Below are 9254 nucleotides of genomic sequence, written 5' to 3'. Positions count from 1 at the left end.
ACTCTCCATAGACATAATGATTTTTATACTGTACAAACTATAGATTCTATCCATACATACACACACACATACACACACACACACACACACACACACACACTCACACACACACACGTGTTGGTGCAGCTATCATTATGAGGACTCTCCATAGACATAATGATTTTTATACTGTATGAACTATAGATTCTATCCCCTAACCCTACCCCTAAACACACACACACACACACACACACACACTCACACACACACTCACACACACACATGTCGGTGCAGCTATCATTATGAGGACTCTCCATAGACATAATGATTTTTATACTGTATGAACTATAGATTCTATCCCCTAACCCTAACCCTACCCCTAAACCTAACCCTCACACACACACACTCACACTCACACACATACACACACATACACACACACATACACACACACACATACACTCACACACACAAACACACACACACATGTTGGTGCAGCTATCATTATGAGGACTCTCCATAGACATAATGATTTTTATACTGTACAAACTATAGATTCTATCCATACATACACACACACATACACACACACACACACACACACACACTCACACACACACACACACACACACACACACACACATGTTGGTGCAGCTATCATTATGAGGACTCTCCATAAACATAATGATTTTTATACTGTATGAACTATAGATTCTATCCCCTAACCCTAACCCTACCCCTAAACCACACACACACACACACACACACACTCACACACACACACACATGTTGGTGCAGCTATCATTATGAGGACTCTCCATAGACATAATGATTTTTATACTGTACAAACTATAGATTCTATCCCCTAACCCTAACCCTACCCCTAAACACACACACACACACACACACACACACACACACACACACACACACACACACACACATGTTGGTGCAGCTATCATTATGAGGACTCTCCATAGACATAATGATTTTTATACTGTACAAACTATAGATTCTATCCCCTAACCCTAACCCTACCCCTAAACCACACACACACACACACACACACACACACACACACACACAAACACACATGTTGGTGCAGCTATCCTCATGAGGACTCTCCATAGACATAATGATTTTTATACTGTACAAACTATAGATTCTATCCCCTAACCCTACCCCTAAACACACACACACACACACACACACACACACACACACACACACACACACACATGTTGGTGCAGCTATCATTATGAGGACTCTCCATAGACATAATGATTTTTATACTGTATGAACTATAGATTCTATCCCCTAACCCTACCCCTAAACACACACACACACACACACACACAAACACACACACACACACACATGTTGGTGCAGCTATCATTATGAGGACTCTCCATAGACATAATGATTTTTATACTGTATGAACTATAGATTCTATCCCCTAACCCTAACTCTACCCCTAAACCTAACCCTCACACACACACACTCACACACACACACACATGTCGGTGCAGCTATCATTATGAGGACTCTCCATAGACATAATGATTTTTATACTGTATGAACTATAGATTCTATCCCCTAACCCTAACCCTACCCCTAAACCTAACCCTCACACACACACACTCACACACACACACACACATGTTGGTGCAGCTATCATTATGAGGACTCTCCATAGACATAATGATTTTTATACTGTATGAACTATAGATTCTATCCCCTAACCCTACCCCTAAACACACACACACACACACACACACACACACACACACACACACACACACACACTCACACACACACTCACACACACACACACACACACACACACATGTTGGTGCAGCTATCCTCATGAGAACTCTCCATAGACATAATGATTTTTATACTGTACAAACTATAGATTCTATCCATACATACACACACACATACACACACACACACACACACACACACACACACTCACACACACACACGTGTTGGTGCAGCTATCATTATGAGGACTCTCCATAGACATAATGATTTTTATACTGTATGAACTATAGATTCTATCCCCTAACCCTACCCCTAAACACACACACACACACACACACACACACACACTCACACACACACTCACACACACACACACACACACACACACACATGTTGGTGCAGCTATCATTATGAGGACTCTCCATAGACATACTGTACAAACTATAGATTCTATCCATACATACACACACACACACACACACACACACACACACAACACACACACACACACACACACTCACACACACACATGTCGGTGCAGCTATCATTATGAGGACTCTCCATAGACATAATGATTTTTATACTGTATGAACTATAGATTCTATCCCCTAACCCTAACCCTACCCCTAAACCTAACCCTCACACACACACACTCACACTCACACACATACACACACATACACACACACATACACACACACACATACACTCACACACACAAACACACACACACATGTTGGTGCAGCTATCATTATGAGGACTCTCCATAGACATAATGATTTTTATACTGTATGAACTATAGATTCTATCCCCTAACCCTACCCCTAAACACACACACACACACACACACACACACACACACACACACACTCACACACACGTGTTGGTGCAGCTATCATTATGAGGACTCTCCATAGACATAATGATTTTTATACTGTACAAACTATAGATTCTATCCATACATACACACACACATACACACACACACACACACACACTCACACACACACACACACACACACACACACACATGTTGGTGCAGCTATCATTATGAGGACTCTCCATAAACATAATGATTTTTATACTGTATGAACTATAGATTCTATCCCCTAACCCTACCCCTAAACACACACACACACACACACACACACACACACACACACACACTCACACACACACACACACACACGTGTTGGTGCAGCTATCATTATGAGGACTCTCCATAGACATAATGATTTTTATACTGTACAAACTATAGATTCTATCCATACATACACACACACATACACACACACACACACACACACTCACACACACACACACACACACACACACACACACATGTTGGTGCAGCTATCATTATGAGGACTCTCCATAAACATAATGATTTTTATACTGTATGAACTATAGATTCTATCCCCTAACCCTAACCCTACCCCTAAACCACACACACACACACACACACACACACACACTCACATACTCACAAACACACACACACACACTCACACACTCACACACACATGTTGGTGCAGCTATCATTATGAGGACTCTCCATAGACATAATGATTTTTATACTGTATGAACTATAGATTCTATCCCCTAACCCTAACCCTACCCCTAAACCACACACACACACACACACACACACACACACACACACTCACTCACACACACACACACACACATGTTAGTGCAGCTATCATTATGAGGACTCTCCATATACATAATGATTTTTATACTGTACAAACTATAGATTCTATCCCCTAACCCTAACCCTACCCCTAAACCTAACCCTCACAAAAAAACTTTCTGCATTTTTACATTTTCAATAAAACATTGTTTAGTATGTTTATTAAGCGATTTGAATTATGGGGACACTAGAAATGTCTTCATAAACCACATTTATACCAAATGAAACTGAAGAATATCTAACCACCAATCTTCAGTTAAATATCAAAACTAAAATGGAAGATCTCTTTATTTCTGGAAGCTATAAAATTTACCAAATCAAAGTGAAGCTGCAAGATGAAAAAAAAAAACATTTCAGTCAAAGTTTTATTTTGGCCAATTTTCTGTTGCTGTTCCATCAATTCCTCGACTGCACAGATGCTTGTCCGGTGTCTGTTTATGTCTGTCATGTTTAAATGTGTTTTTGTTAATGTTTTGTTTTCATGCATTTTATTTTGAAATTAGTTTACTTCCTGTCCCTGTTTCTGGTCATGTGTCCTTGTCATGTGATTTCCTGTTCCCCTCATTTGTTCCTGTTATTTGAGTATCTGGTTTCATGTGTCTTGTAATCTTATTATTAGTTCTGTTGTATTATTGGTTCCTGTTTATTAGTCTTGTTATCATGTTCATTAGTTGTCTATGTCATGTGGTTACCCATGTACATATATTTAAGCCCTCATGTTTCCATTGTCACTTGTATTGTTGTTGTAATGTTGTTTGTAACAATCAAGTCAAGTCATTTATGTTTGTTTTGAATTCACATTTGGATACCAGCACTGTAAATAAAACTGCACTTTGGTTCTCACACATCTTCATCTCGTCCTATCTTTAGCCTGTCCTGCCTGCTCTGTTACATTACAGAATACTCGACCTATAAAATGAACCCAGCAGTTCAGCTACTGTGTTTACATCAAGGGAGTCTTTCCATTGAGGAATTCGTTGTGGAGTTTTGTGGACTATGTGATTGGGTGAACTTCAATGATGTCGCTCTCAAGGACTGTTTTCATGTTGGCTTAAATGAGTCTCTATGCTCCATGATGCCTGGAGACAAAATTCAATGGACTCTGGCTCAGTTCATGGACTATGCCCTGGTGCTTAGCGGTTTGTCTTTCACTGTGGGAGTGGCCGATGAGGGACAGCATCCATGCCTGCCACGGTCCACGAGCCAACGTACACGCCTGCCACATTTGACGAGCCAGCGCCCACGCCTGCCACAGTCGACGAGCCAGTATTGCAGGCCTCGTTCGTCCCAGAGCCAGCTTGCAAGCCTCGTCCGTTCCAGAGCCAGCTTTGCAAGCCTCGTCCGGCCCAGAGCCAGCGTTGCAAGCCTCATCCATCCCAGAGCCAGCGTTGCAAGCCTCGTCCATCCCAGAGCCAGTGTTGCAAGCCTCGTCCGTCCCAGAGCCAGCGTTGCAAGCCACGTCTGCCTCATCATACCATGTTTCCACGACTGCCACGTCATGCCATGTTACCATGCCTAGTCAAGAGGCCCTGCCTTGCCATGTTGCCACATCTACTACGTCATGCCATGTAACAATGTCTGCCTCGTCATGCCATGCCTAGTCAAGCAGCCCCGACTTGCCATGTCACCACGTCAACCCTGCCTTGTCAAGTCGGCACACCTATCACATCATTCCAAGACACCATGACCCCTGAGCCTGCCACGGCTCCACCATCAGAGCTTGCCACAGCTCTGCCCTCAGAGCCTTCCACAGTGTTCACGACCATGGAGGTCGTTCCCCAGTCAATGCCTGTGCTCATGACCACGGAGGTCATTCCCGTCACTGCCTGTGTCCACAACCACAGAGATCGTTCCCCTGTTCCTTCCTGTACTCACTGTCACAAAGGCTGTTCCCCCTTCAATACCAGTGCCCATGACCACGGAGGTCATTCCCTCATCACTGCCTGTGCTCACAGCCACTAAGACTGTTCCCCTGTCTCGGTCAATCCCTGAGACTTCCACGGCCCTGCCCTCTGAGCCGCTCCCTCCTGAAACCTGTCCAGCGGCTGCAGCCTAGAACTCTGTCCCCTCTACCCTGTGGCCGCATCCAAGGGCTCCTGACCCTGTCCCTGCCCTGTGGCCACCTCCCAGGCCTCCTGTCCCTGCCCTGTGGTCAGCCCCCCAATCTGCCAGACCCCGCTCCCTTCCTGGAGCCACCACCCAAACTGCCGGACCCTGCTCCCTTCCTGGAGCCACTTCTCTGGCCACTGGCTCCACCTTGGTCTCCTGCTCCACACCCTGTCTCGCCAATCCATGCCTCACCAAACCCACCACCGGTTCCACCATGGTCTCCAGCACCCTCTGGTCCCCTGGTTTCCCTGCCTCTAGTCAATTTCTGGCCTTGCCCAAGGTCCAGGTCCGCCATTGCCTCAAGGACCCCCCCGTCTCCCTATTGAACTCTATTGTTAGTTTTGTTTATGTCTGGGCATCGGGAGACGCCCCTTGTGGGGGGATATATCAGTCAAGTCAAGTCATGTATGGATACCAGCACTGTAAATAAAACTGCACTTGGTTTCTCACACATCTTCGTCTTGTCCTCTCTTCAGCCTGTCCTGCCTGCTCTGCAATGTTACAATATCTATTTGATTTGAAAGGAATATTTTATTTGTAAAAGAGCATTGAGTATTTATGATGGAAATGCTGCTGTACATGTGCAGCATAAATGACGTGTTGGTGAAGTGTGACATAGCTGATGCTTTAACAACAGTTAACAAGAACAGTTAACTGTAGAATCAATTCCCATTTTTCACAAATTCAGAAGAAAAGATCCTGCTGCCCCCCGACACACACACACACACACACACACACACACACACACACACACACACACACACACACACACACACTGAACAACATGGGCAAGAACAGACCTGTTTACATACACACAGAAATAGCAGTCTCATCTGTCACACTGATAATGTCACCTGTCATGACCTGAAATATTTCCACTGACCTTTTTCCATCACACACACACACACATTGGTGTGGCTATCCTTATGAGGACTCTCCATAGACAATGATTTTTATATTGAACGAACTATTGATTCTATTCCCTAAACCTAACCCTCACAAGAAACTTTCTGCATTTTTACATTAAAAAAAACAAACAAAAAAAACATTTAGTATGTTTTTATTTTTTTTCATTTGCTTCATCTTTTTTTATTTTTTGTTATTAACAACTTTCATTGATTCCAGTCACATATTAAATAAACATGACAGAAAATACGGAATCAAATTATATGAACTTAAAACACTTCCCTCTGAACATACCCCCCCCACCCAACTCCCACCCGACACAAACGCGTACCTCAGTGGTCTGATAATAAATTAATATTGACACATAATTAAACAATCAATTAACAAAGTATTTAGAAAAAAGTATACTTTCAAAAAAAAAAAAAAAAGAATGCACACACACATTTAACATTATCTCCCTCCACTGCCTCCCCCCGAGAGCCCTCCAAAAATTCTGAATAACTGCCCCATTTATTATTAAATAAACCCTTGTTGCCCAGCCTTCTATATGTCATCCCCTCAAATGCCACCACCCTGCCCATCTCCGTGCACCACTTCCGAAATGAGGGCACTCCAGCCGACTTCCATCCCCTAAGGATGACCTGTCTTCTGATCATAACACCAGCCAGGACCCAATTCTTTATGTGCCCATCCCTTAATGATCATCCCATCGCCTAGAATACAGAGTCTGGGGCAAAATGAAATTTGAGTGCCCAGTACATCACACATAAAACTCTGAACCCTCAACCAAAATGATTGGATCTTAACACACCACCAAAAAACATGGGTTGTATCTCCATCTTCTGATTGGCATCGCCAGCAGGTGGGTGTGCTTTAAGACCAAGCCTATACAATCTAGAGGGGGTCTAATAGAATCGATGTAAAATCTTAAATTGCATCAGACGCACCCTTGCTTCTCTATATGTAGACTTGAATTTTTTTAGAATCCTAGCCCACACTCCCTCCTCCAATACCAAGTTTAAATCTTTCTTCCATAATCTCGAGAGAAGTTGAAGCTCTGTCCCCCAGACTCTGAATTAGCAGGGAGTAATACACTGATGCCTTATGACCTTTTCCAAAAGCAGTAATCATCACTCCCAGAGTATCTGCCGCTTTAGTGGGGTGTATGCTACTCCCAAAAATAGAACAGAGCAGGTGGCGCAGATGTAAATACCTAAAGAACTGAGATCTGGGAATCCCAAAATGTTGAACCATATTTTCAAAGGATCTCAATACTCATATAGGTCACCGAGCATATTAACCTCCCTCACAATCCACTCTGTCCAGCAGAAAGGGGACTTTTTAATACATAGTTTTGGGTTCAGCCATATGCTCGAGGCTACATTTAAATAAATGTCTGAATTTAACACTCTGGACTCCTTTGTCCATACCGAGTGCAAATGCGAGATAACGGGGTATAATTTAACTTCTCCGGTAAGTTTGATAGAAAGGCTTTGCAATGGCAAAATAGGGGCAAGAACTTCCTGTTCAATACAAAACCAGGGAGGGGCTCTCTCAGGTGGAAGCGAACAATGAGCCAAATGCCTGAGACCAAATGCGTAATAATAAAACAAAATCTTGGGTAGGCCTAGCCCACCTTTGTCAATCAGCCTATGTAACTCACTAAAATGTAATCTGGGACGTTTACAATTTCCAAATGAAGGACGACTCTCTGAAATAAGAGAGGGGGACATCTACAGGCAGAGATTGTAGCAGGTAGTTGAATTTTGGAATACAATTCATTTTAATAATATTAACCTTCCCAGTCATATATAAATGTAATGAAGCCCACCTGCCCACATCGCTTGAAAAACTTTTTATTAAAGGGTCAAAATTATCTAACTAAATCACACAAATTTGCTGGTAAAATACCCAAATACTTAATGCCCTGTTTGGGCCACTGGAAGGCGCCTGGCTGAAAATCCGTTACTGGGCAGTACGCTGTCAGAGCCAAAGCTTTGGATTTAGACCAATTAATTCTGTATCCTGAGAATTTAGAAATGGAATTAATAATTCTGTGGAGGCAAGGCATAGTAGGGTCGGAGACAAATAATAAAATATTATCTGCATAAAGCAAAAGCTTATGCACCAGACCTCCTGCCACCACCCCTGGGAAATCATCCTCCTTACTTATTGCGGCTGCTAATGGTTCTAGGGCAAGACAGAACAATAATGGGGAAAGAGGGCAACCCTGCTGGGTGCCCCTATCCAAAGTAAAATAATCTGAAATTAATCCATTCGTTTGTACCGCTGCTACTGGGTGTCTATAAAGTAACTTAATCCAACCAATAAAAGCATTCCCACATTTCCAAAATCTTAAAAAGATAATCCCATTCTACCATATCAAATGCCTTTTCAGCGTCAAGTGAGATGGCTGCCACTGGAGTCTGATCATTCACCACTGACCACATGATATTGATGAAATGCCTAATGTTATCAGAAGAGCTGCGATCCCGAATACACCCCACCTGATCTATATGTATAAGAGATGACAACTTAATCGGTTAGCCAAAATTTTGGACAATATTTTAACGTCTAGCTGTATCAGGGAAATTGGATGGTAACCCTTACACTTGCTTGAATCTTTGTCCTTTTTAAGAATCAGACTGATCCGGGCTTGCGTCATGGTTGGTGGAAGCTTTCCATCCTTTAATGATTCCATATAAACTTCTAGCAAAAGTGGAGCCAGTTCTGTGGCATAAGATCTAAAAAACTCAGCGGCAAAGCCATCTGGCCCCGGAGACTTGCCTGTAGGCAAAGC

The sequence above is a fragment of the Myxocyprinus asiaticus genome, chromosome 43 (genome assembly GCF_019703515.2).
Source record: "Myxocyprinus asiaticus isolate MX2 ecotype Aquarium Trade chromosome 43, UBuf_Myxa_2, whole genome shotgun sequence".
NCBI lineage: Eukaryota > Metazoa > Chordata > Actinopteri > Cypriniformes > Catostomidae > Myxocyprinus > Myxocyprinus asiaticus.
Note: the sequence above shows the minus strand (reverse complement) of the source record.